At 42.7% G+C, this 14,908-nt stretch overlaps 1 protein-coding gene across 20 annotated transcripts in view; it reads right to left on the bottom strand.

Moving 5' to 3' along the window:
• Positions 1-10,585, bottom strand: part of PRRC2B (proline rich coiled-coil 2B) — a 63,814-nt gene extending 53,229 nt beyond the window's left edge. For 16 of the 20 annotated variants that reach the window (XR_006175389.2, XR_006175390.2, XR_010593642.1 and 13 more), the window contains exon 1: positions 10,342-10,563. The gene's annotated coding sequence lies outside the window, so the exon portion shown is untranslated. Of the gene's footprint in view, positions 1-10,341 lie in introns of all 20 variants that reach the window. The other 4 variants (XM_042854281.2, XM_065572407.1, XM_008169148.4 and 1 more) reach the window with 3 other exon arrangements.
• Between the last annotated feature and the right edge of the window lie 4,323 nt (positions 10,586-14,908).

The raw sequence follows: 14,908 nt of genomic DNA, 5'->3' as shown, positions 1-14,908 counted from the left end.
CAGGAAAGGGGGACGCCTGCCCTCTAATTTCAGTTAGGCAGATGCATTACAGGGGTTTCACATTACTCTGAAGCATCAGGAATTGGCTACTGCTGGAGGCGGGATGTCTGATAAGATGGACCAATTTAGCAGCATCTGCAAATGTCAGTAACTTCTGACAAATCTTATTCACATAACAAACATTACTAGGCTAGAAGCTGTGACTTCCTGAAACCACTTGATCAGTGCAAGTTAGCCAGGCCCAAATGGAAACAAATGCAACAAGCACACATTTCACATTTCATACTTCAGAAGCCAAACCTCAAAAGGTCAGAGCAGCTCAGTCAAGTGAGAACCACCTGTGACTTCCACAAGTCTCTCTCTTTCTTTTGTACCTGGGGAAGTGACCTAGGGTTTTGCAAGCTGTCTTTAAAGCACAAAGAAGAGGAGTGTTATTTAAGTGCAAATGTTTACACTTAAAATTGTATATATGCTCTGAGCTCTCCCAAAGCGAACACCTGGAGGATTCAGCACATGTACTACTATATTTTCTAAAAGTCATTTGCCTTCCACCTTGCCCTGCTGAAATTCCTGTGAGAGCTGAACACCCAGGGAAGAGCTCATGGAGATGCAACATCCTCACTCCCTCAGCACCAAAAGAACAGGCCTTCTCATGATTAAACAAATTAAAACCAAACTGAGCACCTCCTGTATTTATATGCTTCTCCCACACAACCTATTAGGATGGACTCACCATACTTTAACCCCAGACTTCACATGGGCTATAGAATATTTTTAATTAAGTATTTAGGTATTTGAACATTTCAATAACAAACAATATTTAGCTCTTATTGGGATCTCAAGTGATGTACAGAGGAGGGTTAGTATCATTATCCCTATTTTACAGCTAGGGAAACTCAGGCACAGAGGGAAGTGTTGTGTGATCTTGAGCAAGTCACTTCAGTGGCCTAAGGAAGAGTTCAGGTCTCCTGATTCTCACTCCAGGGCCCCTTTCAAAGGACCTTAAACACTTATAGTTTTATAAATAACAACACACTAACTGTTCACTACTGAAGCCTCAGAAGCATGGGGACTACTGGGTAGGAAAGAAAAGTAGAAAAATCCATGAAGGAGCAATGGTTGTAAAGAAAAACCGAAGAGGAGAGAAAAACTGACATGGTAGTTCTGTTGCGTATCTGACAATAATGTCCTTCAGAAGAGAATTACACTGTATGAAAATCTAAAATAGAGACAATGGGCCAAAGCCAGCTACTCTTCCCCATGCAAGTAGCTCACTGAAGGCAGCAGGAGTGCTCCCATAACTACAAGTGAGCATGAACTGATCTCAAGTTATAACAGGTGCACAACTGCTCAGGTTGTTACACCTATCAGCAACTCAGAGTCACAGTGATTTCCACGACTGACCAGTCAACTTTAAAAATTCAATAATTTAAGCTAATAAATTCTTCCAATGTGCCACATGGAGCCCACGTATTTCCTTCTACTTGAAAATCATTATAGAGAGAGTCTATCCAGCCAAGTAACCCAGGTGCTTTACGATAAAACTGATCTACTTAAGTAACTAAAAACACAAAACAACATCTCCAGCATCAAAATACAAATAAATACCATGCACTAGCTAAAGCCCTATGGAGGCCTTGAATGTAGCGTCCATGATATTCATTTGTATGTGCACTGTGTCACCTTGGTGATCTTGATACACGCTGAAGACCAGAGGTACGAGGTATAGTCTGTAAGTACTGAAATATATTAAGGTGGATGGGAAAAGAGGAAGCATTCATTTAACCTAGGGAAGGGCATGTTTTGAAGACAGACAAGCCACACTCCGATAATTGCACTTACAGCATAAAGAGAGAAATAAAACCGATATAATGAGATTCCAGAACTGTTATTTTGAGGCCTAGAATGTCTTAAGTCAATGTGAAGTGATGGAAACAGCTACAAGCAAGGTTGACAGCTCTTTTTGTTCAGAATAGTTTAAGTCCAAATTTTAAGTTCTCAGCTCCCCCAACCCAACTTTATGAATTACTACACCCATGGGACAGTACAACTTTTAGCTAGTAGTAAGCTAATAAAACACAACTCTTGATGAGTCTTTCAGTAGATGACAAGCCTGGAAATTTATTGCGTATGACACTAGCACACATAGGGGTCAGGACAAATGGGAAAGGGATCATTAGAGGCCACACAAAATCAATTTGTTTCCTCTGCACACAACTGAGGTAGGATTTTGGAAGTCCATGTCAAGAATATGACCCACCACACCTATAGACCAAAGAGCTCAGCTTCACAAGATTTGGATATTAGGTAGCCTATACCTCTCCACCCCCTCAGGATGTCTCCTGACTACACTGAATTAGCTTACACTCTGGTTATCTTCACAACCATAATGTCTAAAGACAAAAAAATAGTTTCAAATCCACAGAGATTAAAGGCCAAGTCCTCACCACAATATATACAAGGGAAAGTTTCTTACTTGCCATTGCTGAGTGGATTTGTCAAGCCCTGTTGATTTGAATATAAAATCTTCTCCACAGGAAATGGTGAGAGTCCCATTGCCTGCCACCTTTAGAACTAGACAGGACAAAGTACTAGTACGTGTACTGTAAGGAACAATACTGCACTGGCAAGGAGATGAATAAATCATTCTCTATTTCAACTTTTTCTGGTTTCCCACATTCATCAAATCTGTTGAAACAGTTGGGTCAAACTACAAATAAAATTCACAGCAATTCAGGCAAGTCTGTAGTTCAAATACTACAGTATCTGAGATGTAAGTTCCTAAAAAAGTATTTCCAATCCTTTCCCTTTAAAAAAAAAAAAACCATTATAATACCGCATTTCACCCCACCGTTGGTTTACATGTAGCCAGTTATTCAAAACACTTGGTTGCACTGGATATGCACATTGAGATCCATGGGAAATTAGAGCAGGGCAGATTGATTTAGATTAGCGAGATTTAAATCGTCAAGTAAGAAACCTCAATTTCAATCACTGGTTTTGTGTTTTGAATTTGTACTTTTCAGTTATTTTCCTGAAGAAAGGTGGATTCTCATTGGCTGGTAACCATTAAAACATATTGATTTGCAATTATAGCCTTCATGCTAAATTTGGTGCTGCTTTTTGCTAACCAACAGGATATGTTATATTTATATACATTTATGTAAGCAACCATATAGCTTAACTTACATTTATTCAGATTCTTAATTTTTATATATTTTATATAGTTAGAAAATGTTGAATGATGCATTTCTTATTTACTAAATGATGATTAACAACATATATTTTAAAAGCATTTATTTGTTTTTATTAACTAAAAGTACATTAAATGGGATGGATATATAACAAAAAATAGTATATCAAAAGTTTACCAAAATATGTTTTGTATTTAAAACTAATTTATTAAACAAAGGAAGTATTACTGGTAATTAGCGAACTAAACTGATTATCTCTGGTCACCATGTGACCAGGGGTCACCCAATGAAATTAATAGCAGGTTTAAAACACACAAAAGGAAGTACACAATGCACAGCCAACCTGTGGAACTTTTTGTCAGGGGATGTTGTGAAGGCCAAAACTGTAATGGGGTTCGAAAAGAATTATGTAAGTTCATGGAGGACAGGTCCATCAATGGCTATTGGCCAAGTTGGTCAGGGATGCAACCCCATGCTCTGGGTGTCCCCAATCTTTGACTGTCTGAAGTTTGGAGTGGATGACAGGAGATGGATCACTTAATGATCGCCTGTTATATTCATTCCCTCTGAAGCACCTCGCACTGGCCATTGTTGGAAGACAGGACACTGGGCTACCTGGACCACTGGTCTGACCCAGTATGGCCATTTTTATGTTCACGTCCTTCAAGATTTTAGAACTAGTAGATCTCATCCTTTCATGCCTAGTTTTTATTCGTAGTTGGAAGAGAAAACAAACTTACTTTCTTTTTCAGCTCCCAGTTTCTCAACTTTGAATGAATTAGACATTGAGCTGAACTAGTTACATAAACTGAAATTAATCAATTATTCTCTCTGCACCTCCAGAAGATGCTACTGCTGTCAAAGGCTGGTTTAGCACTTCAACAAACTCTCTGTTCCGGGTACTTAACCAGTGACTTCTTCCACCAGTTCAGTGGTTTGACTTTCTTTAAAATTTGGCAGCAAACATGTACTACTTAATACTTTTGTTTAATTTAAATTATGTTAGTAGATTATAATAAAGTAAAGCCTTAACAAAAGTTGTCCATTTCAAATTTAATTTTAAATTTCAACTTTATTTTTTAAACTTGAAAAATATATTTAAAATAAACTAATTAAAAAAACAAATTAAAAATTAATCACTGATTTTTTTTTAATCAACCATGAATTAGAGAAAGTGCTTAATAGGGAAAGGGCAACAGATACAAGGAAGTGAGGTTTTTACCCACGAAAACTGATGCCCAAATAAATCTGTTAGTCTTTAAGGTGCCACCAGACTCCTTGTTGTTTTCATATTATAGTGTGAGTAGCACTTTTAACATGCTTGGAATAATTAAAAGCTCTGCTTAGGTCTTCTGAAAAGCAGCTGTGTTCTGTATGCAGGACATTTGGACTGAGCACTGCGGGATAGGAAGTGAGAAACATCTCACCCATATATTCATACTTCTCATTTACATAGCCTTTTCATGTGTGGATTTACAAAACACTTTACAAAGGCGGGTAAGCATCCTATCAACTTTACAGATAGGAAAACAGAGGATCTAAGTGACTTGCAGACTGTGGATTAGTGGCAAAGCCAGGAACAAAACCCATGTCTCTTGACTCCTGGTGTACCTCTCTCTACTGTCTTACACTGCCTTCCTGAATGTTGTAGGACGGCCTGCACATGATTCAATTATAGTCTACAGCAAGTATCCTGGTCTGCAGAATACTGAAAACATTCTAGATGGCTCACCCTGTACACTGCCTTAAGTATTTGGTATAATCTTGTGGCATGATAAAATGCTATATTCCTCTTGATTGCAGAACAATGACACAATTAGCACAATATCAAGGGTGCACTCATCAATGACCGGCAAGAAACTGCCCCTGGTTAATTGGGGGCTTGATATTCAGCTTTTCCAAAAATTAAGCTTCTCGCCCTTATGGCTATGAAGAAAACTCTCCAGGATGTGACTTGATGGGGCATTGCTTTTCTGTAAATTCAGAAAAACATAATGAACCAGAGACATATGAACTGCCTAAGCCCAAATGCTGGCACAGCAGGAGAGAAATTCTTTATCCCTGCCCTTCAGCCCACTCCAGGACTGCTACTCCAGCCTCAAGACTAGAGTAGCCTATTGCACATTTGCACCTGCCCTTGCACCACATGTAGGTGGAGATACCTGACAAAGCTACATAGCAGCAGCCCTGACACTAAATCCCCATTGTAGAAAGGCACGCAGGACCCTCATGAACTGTATGTGACACACACATATCCAATGCAGGCTTCCTGAACCCTGTCCCCAACTACTCCTTGCAGTAGATCTATCCCAGCTCCACTGCAAGAAAGTCCTGTGCAGCTACATAGGAGGAGAATTCCCTTAAATCCCTCCACCGTTTGTTTCAATGGGGTGTTAATTCTGCAGTCTGTTAGCTTTACTGCTATATATCAGAAACTCCCGGGAAGCTTCAAACATTCCATTCCAGCCAACCACAAGCCCTGTGCTCATGTCAAGCATCGGTATACAATAGAGTAAGTCTTCCTGCTAGTGACAATGGATGATTTGTCAAGAGCTGCCAGCTCATCTCACTATCAGAAAGATTTCCTAGATTCCCCCACCTTAATTTCATCCCATAACTCCAAGTTATTTCCTTATGTACCACCCAAAATAACTCCTTTTTCTCTTTGATTTTTACATCCTCAGGATAACTCTAATCACCTTTTCTCACACTCAGTCAAGATGTGGCCCTTTTAATCTTTCCTCCTAAATCAATGCCTGCTGCCTTCTAGGAGTTTTTGTTGCTCCCCTTAATTGGTCAACACTTTCCTGGTAATACAGGTGCTCAAAACTGGACAATATATTCTAGATGCAGCTGCACCAGAGTCACAGGGGATGATGATCACCTCCACAGGCCTCTGCATTTGCAGCTCCAAAATTGCACTAGTTTCCTTGCTGTCTTGTACCTACAGATCTTTTAGCACAGCAACTCAAGAGATGCCAATCCCCTCCTGTTCCACAGTCAAATACAAAAGCGCTGTTGCTAGTGGAAAAGGCTCAGGCCTACTATAGATGTGGTCTTACGGCTTCCTGACAAATTCAAGTTTTACACATACAAACCTTCTAACAATTTTGCTCCAAAACATACAGCTCCCTCATCTCTGCACCAACATGACCAAAACCTATTTCCTACTTTAAACCTACATGTATACACACCCACACACAGAGCTCTTGAATGCTACATAAGAAGTTTCTGACAATCTCTCATAATGAAACCAAGTCATGTTTCAGTGAGTTATAACATTATATTATAGCCCTCTGCTTTATCCACATTTATTCTTCACTGGAAAAAGTTTTTATCCAAACAAACTTGTGTTGCAGTCACAAATCTGCACACATCTTCCCCTGGAAGAAACTTTTGGGAGTGCATTATGTTTGTTTTAGTAATGAAAAGTCAGTTTATTTCAATAGCTATCCAAAAAGTTGTGCTTAGGAAGAAGAGATTTACAGTTCACCAGCTTTTACCTGTTCAGAATGTTTCTATGGGGCCATGTGACAAATATCTGAAAGACCCACATTTATGTGTTTTCTGTTCCCAATGACAAGCTAGTCAAACTAGGGAGCTGTGAGATTACTAGCCTATTCATCCTTCCCCTATTTCAAATTAACATTTACTATCCTAGAAGTTCTCCCCCCACACACTTCAATTTGGGCAGCCACAAAAGGAAGTCTTGCTACAGTGAGATCTCTTTGTACCGCGAAAAAATAAATAATAAGGTTGTCATGATTTAAGTACTACTGCAACATGAGTCCTAACCCTACTGGTCCTAAAGTACATTAAATTACCTGGATAAGTACAATGGAAATCTTGGGCAACTGATAAATGTGAACCCCAAACAGCTGATTATTTGTGAAAGGAACAATAGAATACACACTGTATTTCAAAGAGGTCCTACTGCGACACCCAAAACTATGGCCCTGATCTGGCAAGCTGTACTTCATCTGGGACAACTTGCAGGATCAGGACCTAATATGCTGTTGGTGGCTATGCAAAAATACCAGCACTCTATAGAGATCTTAGAGATTTTTATATTACACGAGCACTCAAATACTCCAACCAGAGATCAGGCTCCATGGTAGCAGGCACAGTGCAAACGTGGATTCTAATACTATCCCAGTCTGACAAGTCATAATGTTTTGATAAGTATTATTTATTTTAGCACACTGTTCAATGGAAGTTAGTTCCTAAATTTACGTGCTGGAAAAAGCTTTAATAAAATCTAATACTAAAAGGGTCGTAAAAAGTCTTTTTTTTTTTAAATTCCTTACCTGAATTATTCAGGTTAAAAACTAAGATTTTTTTAAAACCTCCATTTACTTTTCCCTGGTTTTTTTGTTTGTTTGTTTTTTTGTTTTTTTTTTTTTTACACTTTTTGTGCTTCAACCAGCTTGGACAAAATAATTTCACTTTCTGGGTTTCAGGCACTAGCAAAGAGGTACGATGTTTCATTTGCAAATGTTGCAAGGTTGGATTTAACACCAAACAAAATATTCAGTGAATTAAGAAAAATTTAATGTAGCCATTTCTACTCAAAATAGATTCTGTGAAACGGTAAATAAATAAAACCACAAGTTACAGACTAAACTCCTGACTGGAGTTATAAAGTGAACTCTGCATCCAGCTGCACCTCAGGACAATGCTTTAAGTGAAAACAAAATTATGTAATCATATTTTTATATATTTCAAAACAGTTTTGTTTCCATTTAAAATTTGCCCTGAAACCTGTGCAGCATCCACTGGACTAGGGTAAAGAACCAAACAGTGAAAGTGACTAAAAAGTGAAACAGACCAGCTTATCTTCAATGTCCAAGCCAAATTAAGTCCAAAAAGAAAAATTCAGAAGCAATGGTGAAAGATACATTTGGTTTTAATTCCTCAAATTTTCCCAATCCTCTATGGATTTTTTAATGTAATTTTTAACCTGACGTCTTCATTTGCCTTAAAGAAAAAGCACATTTCAGACTGGTCATCATGAAAATAGAGAATAACACTGAAGATCGGTTATTAATCCTTCACACCTCAAAAATATAAAAACAAATGGGAAAAAATCTCAGTACTGTGAGGAGCAACATGACCGTTCCACCCACCCAGAACACCACTGACTTCAATGGGGCTCTGCATAGGCCTAAGGTTTGATCCACTTGTAGTTCCTTACAGAATCAGGGCCAATTCATCTATAGCAAAACTGCAGTTAAAAGTTTTAGCTACTCAGGGGCTTGGCCTAACAGAGCACAATGAGAGCAGCACCACCCACCACTTTCAACCTCTCTGCCCCAGGGCATTTTGACTCTAAATTTATATTTGGCAAATCCACCTGTCAGAGCCCAACACTCCAATGCAAGCTCTTTGGGGACAGGGACTGTCATTTTCTATGTTTGTACAGTGCCTAGCACAATGGGGCCTGATCTAGTTGAGGCATCTAGGCACCACTGCAATGAAAGTTCTAAACTAACTTACAAATCCTTAATCAGGACTCAATTCTGCAAGGTGAGGGGCATCCTCTGCTAGTACTGAAAAGGGAGTATCGAACCTTTCAGTATCAATGCCCATCCCATCCCCCAGTCTCTAGAAAGAGACACAGGGCCTTGAATATTTACATAGCCTGTTTATATTATGCCAAACACTAGTACCATTAAAATAAAAATGCTTCATTATATGAAAGTATTAATCCATCAAATACAATCACTGCTTCCAAAATTTCTCCTCCTCTATCACCTTTTCTACATACAGAGCCTTTTCTACACAAAGCTATGAAGAAAACATTTCATAACAAAACCCAAAACTCAGGATCAAAGAATGTTTGCAACCACTCAAACCAAAGCCCACACAGTTCTGCTAATCAAAACATCCACAAACTCTAATAAGATGCATGGAAAAAACATTACATATCGAGCCAAGACCTGTTTCAGGACTTTCATCTCCTCCCAGAAACCAGAAAAAGAAAAGTAAATTCTTTGCTAACAATAAAAAAATATATTTTTTAAAAACCACATCTTCCAAGATTCAGCATCAAAACACAAGAAACATCCCCACTACATGTCACAGCCTTAGAAGCTGCATTGTAAACACTCCTCCACAAGCTCCATTTCAGCTCTTAGTCTGGTCTTTGCACAGCTACAATAAATACAACAATAAAACAATCGGGGCTGCAAAACTGAGATGTCTTGTTGAAATGTGGTGTTGAAACATACATTGCAACAAGAATCTCTTCACTGTAAAATCAAGAGTGTTTAATTTAACAGCGTGTGTTTGTTATTACCTAGTCGATTTTTGTTTTCTTTTCTGCAAAGGCGGTTGAAAATAGAAATAACTATTTCATACACCATCGCCCGTGCCGTAGCAGAGCAGGGGGGGTTGGGGGGGGGGCAGGATGCTGTGTAGCGTGTATAGTTTTATAATCCCAGATGGGGGAGGGTTTAGCAGTTTTAATAGCAGCAGCAAAACACACACACACACACACACACCAGGCCTCCCATGACCGGAGCGCAGAACCAAAACAATGGGGCTAAACACGGGTTTTTAAACCCCCCCACACAAAATCCAAGCGGGCAAAGCCCCCCCTATTGATGAGAGATCTGACATTTGAACCCGACCCCCACACCCCTACGCCCCTCTCCCCCTGGCTAGGCGTGGGGTGGCCTAACAGGCCCCACATCTGCTATTAACGGAGGGAGGCTCCATCCCCGACTGGTTTTTGCAGACGCCAAACCACCGTCACAGGGGCTAGTTCCAGAATCCAACAGCCCCCTCGGCCGGGGCAGACGAGAGGCAAATCGCCCGGCCCCCACCCCCCTGACATGCCCCCCAGCCCCACGGGGCTCAGCCCCATTCTTTGTTCGGGGGCTGGAGCGGGGAGCGGGCTGGGCCAACAGCGGGCACTGACCGCCTCGGCCAAGCGGCCTTTGGGGTGCGGGGCTCGGGGCAGGGGGGGGCCCGCTCCGGGCTGGGGGGAGACGGAACAGTGTTCATGAGCCGCGGGGGGGGGCTGGTTCCCTCCGGGCAGCCTCTGGCTCAGGCTCCATTTTAGGGCAGCCTTGTCCCATCCCCCCGCCGCACCAACCCCCCCGAATAAACCCCCTCAGCCCCGCCAGCCGGCCCCAATACCCACCGGTTGTGGTTGTCGGGAGCCGGGTCTGCCTGGGGAGCCGAGTCAGGAGGGGAGATGGGGGCTCGGGGAGCCGGATGGCTGCGGATTGAAAAGGCAGAGGCGGCGCTGGCTGGATTGCGGGTTCTCTCGCGCTGGCTGCCTCTCTGTGTCTGGCTGCCCCTCCTCCTCCAGTCCTGCCCGCCCGGCCTGTCAATCCCCGGCCTGGAGTGAGCAACTCAGCCCGCAGCCAGCGGCCTACAAACCGGACAGCGACACCTGCAGGGACCCCGGGGGAAAGCCAGGCGCTCCGCTGCACAGAGGGGTTCATGACAGAGGGAGAAAGTAAAAGGAGAGGAGAGAAAGAGGGAAAGAAAGGAGGGAGCGTGCCAGGGAGGAGAAGAAAGGAGATTGAGAAAGAATGAGAGAAAGAGAGAAGTAAAGAGTCAAAGACAAGAAAAAAGGGGAAAGAATCATTGAGAAAGAGGAGAGATGGGGAGGGGGGCCCACCCAACTGTCTAACCCCAGGATCCGCTCTGGGGAGCTCTCTATAGTTGGATTCCAAAACCTCAGGGATTTGGGGGAGGACAGAACAGTCCGTGCCACCATGGTTACAGGCCATGAAACGGGACATGAAAGTGATTGCAGGAGGAAAGTGTGAGCTTGGTCCTGCCAAGACAGGCTCCAGCAGCAACAGCTGTGGGATCTTTGAGCCTTGGCATTGTCAGGATTACTTTATGGTCAGGCAGCAATTATTCTCCTGCTTTCAATAAAAAAAACCCAAGCTGATTAGATGTACATGCAAACGGGAGAGAGAGAAACCTGAGCTGAACAGGAGGAGGTTTGGTCAAGGAGCAGTCAAGAGGGAAATATCAGACTTTCCCATTTCTCATTTTAGGCAGGTATGGGATGAAAGTTGAGGAGGAGTCTTCCCATTGCCTTCAAGGGCTTTAGATCAGGCCCAGAGTGTGCAAAGGATGAAGCAGTTTCTCAGTAAGATGAGAAGCCAGGGAATTTCTCTTTCACCCCTCTCTCTAAACATTAAATCAGTTCCCAATCTAGCAATGATACAACCCCCCTAAATGCCTCATCTGTGTGTCTGTGGGAGTCATACCCTTGGCTGTAGCTCCCTGACCTTGATGTGGCTTCAGACCCTCCCAAGAATGCCACAAATCGCTGGAGCCACCATCTCCCAACAGCTTTATTTTCTATAGCAACCTGTATCTCCCCAAAAGTGACACCATTTGGGCCGTGCCCTGGGGCTTCCACCGTGTTATTGCGAGTTCTGTATTCAGAGGGCTTGCAGGATCAGGCCCTGGAATAACAACAAAAGGGAGAAGCAAATCAAGAGACAGATATGGCCAGGGAGGAAAGAGAGATTATCAGCGGAGATTTTGTCACACGCAAGATATGGCACAAGTAGCATCAATTAAAGTTTCACCTACCTATACAGACTGCCTGACGTGTTGCAGCCCTGCCAAGGAGTGACCACCTTTAACACTGAGATGGGAGATCATTTTCCATAGCCCATTTAGTTCATCTCTTTATTAAGGCTGCCAGAAAGAGGCCCAGTTAATGACAGATGTGGTAGCACAGGGGTTCTCAAACTGGGGGTTATGACTCCTCAGGGGGTCACAAGGTTACTACATGGGGGGTCATGAGCAGGGCTGGCCGGCTCTAGCATTTCTGCTGCCCCAAGCAAAAAAAAAAAAAAAAAAAGCCGCTCCTAGAGGGAGTGAGGGACCTGCCGCCCCCTTCCCTTGGCTGCCCCAAGCACCTGCTTGTTAAGCTGGTGCCTGGAGCCGGCCCTGGTCATGAGGTGTCAGCCTCCACCCTAAACCTTGCTTTGCCTCCAGCATTTACAACAGTGTTAAATATATAAAAAGTGTTTTTCATTTATAATTGGGGGGGGGGGAGGTCGCACTCAGAGACTTGCTGTGTGAAGGGGGTCAGCAGTACAAAAGTTTAAGAACCACTGAAGTAGCAGTTTTGTTGCCTGGATACCTGTCTGAGACCATTTCACAGTGGCTCTCAGCTACCGGTCAAATGCTAAGCCTTTTTTCTTCGTATCTCAATTGTATTTAAAGTCTCACTTCTGATTCTTCTTTGATTTTACAATCAAGGAATCCCTACAGCCAGCAGAGAATTCCCTCTGCCTAGCATACTCCTGTTTACATTGGGATACATGATATGATGGCAATAGAAAATTTATTTAATTCTCCTTTATTATGACATTCATATTTGGTGCCCATCACTGTGCCATGCACTGCTGTTGTAGGAGGTTTCAGTATAGATCTTCATCACCTCCTCCTCCAGCATCAAAACCTTCTCCCTTGAGGAGCACATCTCTTTCAGCTCCTATAAGGACTCTGCTATCTGAAAGTGTCGACTGCTAGCGTGGGCAGAGACCTCCATCTCATCTCATCAGCCATAGAAACTCCTTCCCTTAGATCTCTCCCATCCAGCCTTAGGGCAGCCTAGTCGAAAGCTTTTGGGGTTGCAGCCTTCCTTGCTAAGTTACATTACCTTCCCAGCTGTACCGGTCTTTGGGTCCAATCCCTCCTTATATAGCTGGGCCAAGATAAAACCAGTGGGTAGTAAGGTCCTGCAGCTGCTGGGCCACTACATTCTGGTGTGCTCCCCATGAAATGGTTGGACCCAGAACCAGTGGCAATATGCCTCCAGAGTCCGTCTCTGTCTGTTTAAAATAGCAGCTTTTACCTCTGGATATGAGCCAGACTGCTCAGCACTCAAGGTTCTGTACACTGCCTGACCCTCTCCCATTAGAAATGGTGCCAATCACATCAACTCTTTCCAGCTGACAGCACTGGCCACTCAAAGACCTTAAAAGTCATCTTCCAGCCACAGCTTTGCAAACCCAGGGCCAGGCCTGCCTCAACTGCCCTCTCCAGATCCAGCAACACTCCCTGGAGTTCTCCAGGCATTTCAACATTTGCCCTTGGTGCTGGGGTTGGGCCTCATGCCACTGAATGGCAAACTGAAATGTTTGCCACTTCTGTTAACTGCAGAAGGAGTGGCTGGGTCTGTGGCTGTTCTGTCAGCGGACAGACAATATCCTCCATCCTTCCTCTCCATAGCTGCCAAAAACGAAAGACGAAAAAAACCAAAGGGTGTGAGGTCTGGCAGCCTGGTTCTACCACCAGTTATCCCAGGGGCAGTCTGACTGTAGCAACCTCTGTACTTACCAGGACCCTTAGTCAAGGAGAACTTTGTTGCACCATGAGGGGAAAGAGGACCAAGGCTCCAGTAAGGTAGAAATCTCTGCATACACTCAGAAGTTGTGTGTTTCAATTGCTTAAAATTTTATTATAATTGATTCTTTATTTTTCAGATTTGGCAAAACTCAATTTCCTTACTAAAGGCTCCACTGTGAAGTTTCTAAGTTCTACCAGTTCTTAATAATCTGATTGGAAAAAATAGGACTCAATTTGTTTTCTTTATAAAAAAGGAGCGATCTTACTATTCTGTAGCAGAAAGAAGAACAGCCCCTTGTTGCAGGCTGATCAGCAGAGTTTACAAGGTATCAGAGCACTCAATGCCCGTCCCTCCCTCCCAGTGGAAGGTGCTGTTATTGCCATTGGGCTTTTCCCATAGAAAAGTGTTCCTCAGAGAGTGATCAATGCCTGAGAAGTAGTAGTAGCCCCTAGGCTACGAGAAAACAGCTAGGCCCAATCACCTGGATTTCTGCAGATTGGAGGTGTTTACTCTAAGATCCAGTCACCAGGAGTATGCCGAGGGAGGGAAGGCCTGAGCAGATGCTTGGTCCATGTGCCATGTTCCTAAGTGGTGCTGCAAGCCTATTATCCAGACATCAAGCCATCAAGAGAGTCAGCAGTACTGCAAAAAACGAACAAACCCATAATCATTCTGTATGTCAGCGTCCGTCCATTACTGGAGTCAAAATATTCCACTTGTTTCTCTCTTGTCTCATTCTCACTGGATCTCATCTCTTCTCTCTGGAGAATGTTGGCCATTCCCTCTGTTCCTCATCTTACAGCCGCTCAGGTGGAACAACCCATCCTCCTCTGGACATCAGCACACTTTCACTCACACAGTCTCATTCAGAGAATCTGGGCATCAGTCTGGTACATTTGCTTTTCTTTCTGTCTGTCTCTATCCATTTTCCTCCTCCTGGGCAGGCAAAGTAAACTCTCTCTCACTTGCACATGAATATATTTTCTATCTTGTTTCCCCAAAGAGCTTGATCCTTCTGAGCACTGGTATAGAATATTGTACAGGTCCAAGCAGAGCAGAGAGCATATATGGGCATGTTGCCCCCTGGTTGCTCCAGCCTTGTTAGCAGCACAAGGCTAAATACTAGGGCTGTAAAGTGATTTTAAAAAATGAATCGCGATTAATCCCATGATTTAAAAAAATAATCATGATTAATTGCACTGTTAACACAGAATGTAAAGTGTACTGTGATCGCTTTATATTTATTTTTATTGCAAATACTTGCACTGTAAGAAACAAAAGAAATAGTATTTTTCAATTCACCTAATACAAGTACTGTAGTGCACTCTCTTTATCATGAAAGTTGAACTTACAAATGTAGAATTCTGTACAAAAA

This window comes from Chrysemys picta, chromosome 18 (genome assembly GCF_011386835.1).
Source record: "Chrysemys picta bellii isolate R12L10 chromosome 18, ASM1138683v2, whole genome shotgun sequence".
NCBI classification, from domain to species: Eukaryota; Metazoa; Chordata; order Testudines; family Emydidae; genus Chrysemys; species Chrysemys picta.
Note: the sequence above shows the minus strand (reverse complement) of the source record. Positions and strands in the feature narration are given on the sequence as shown.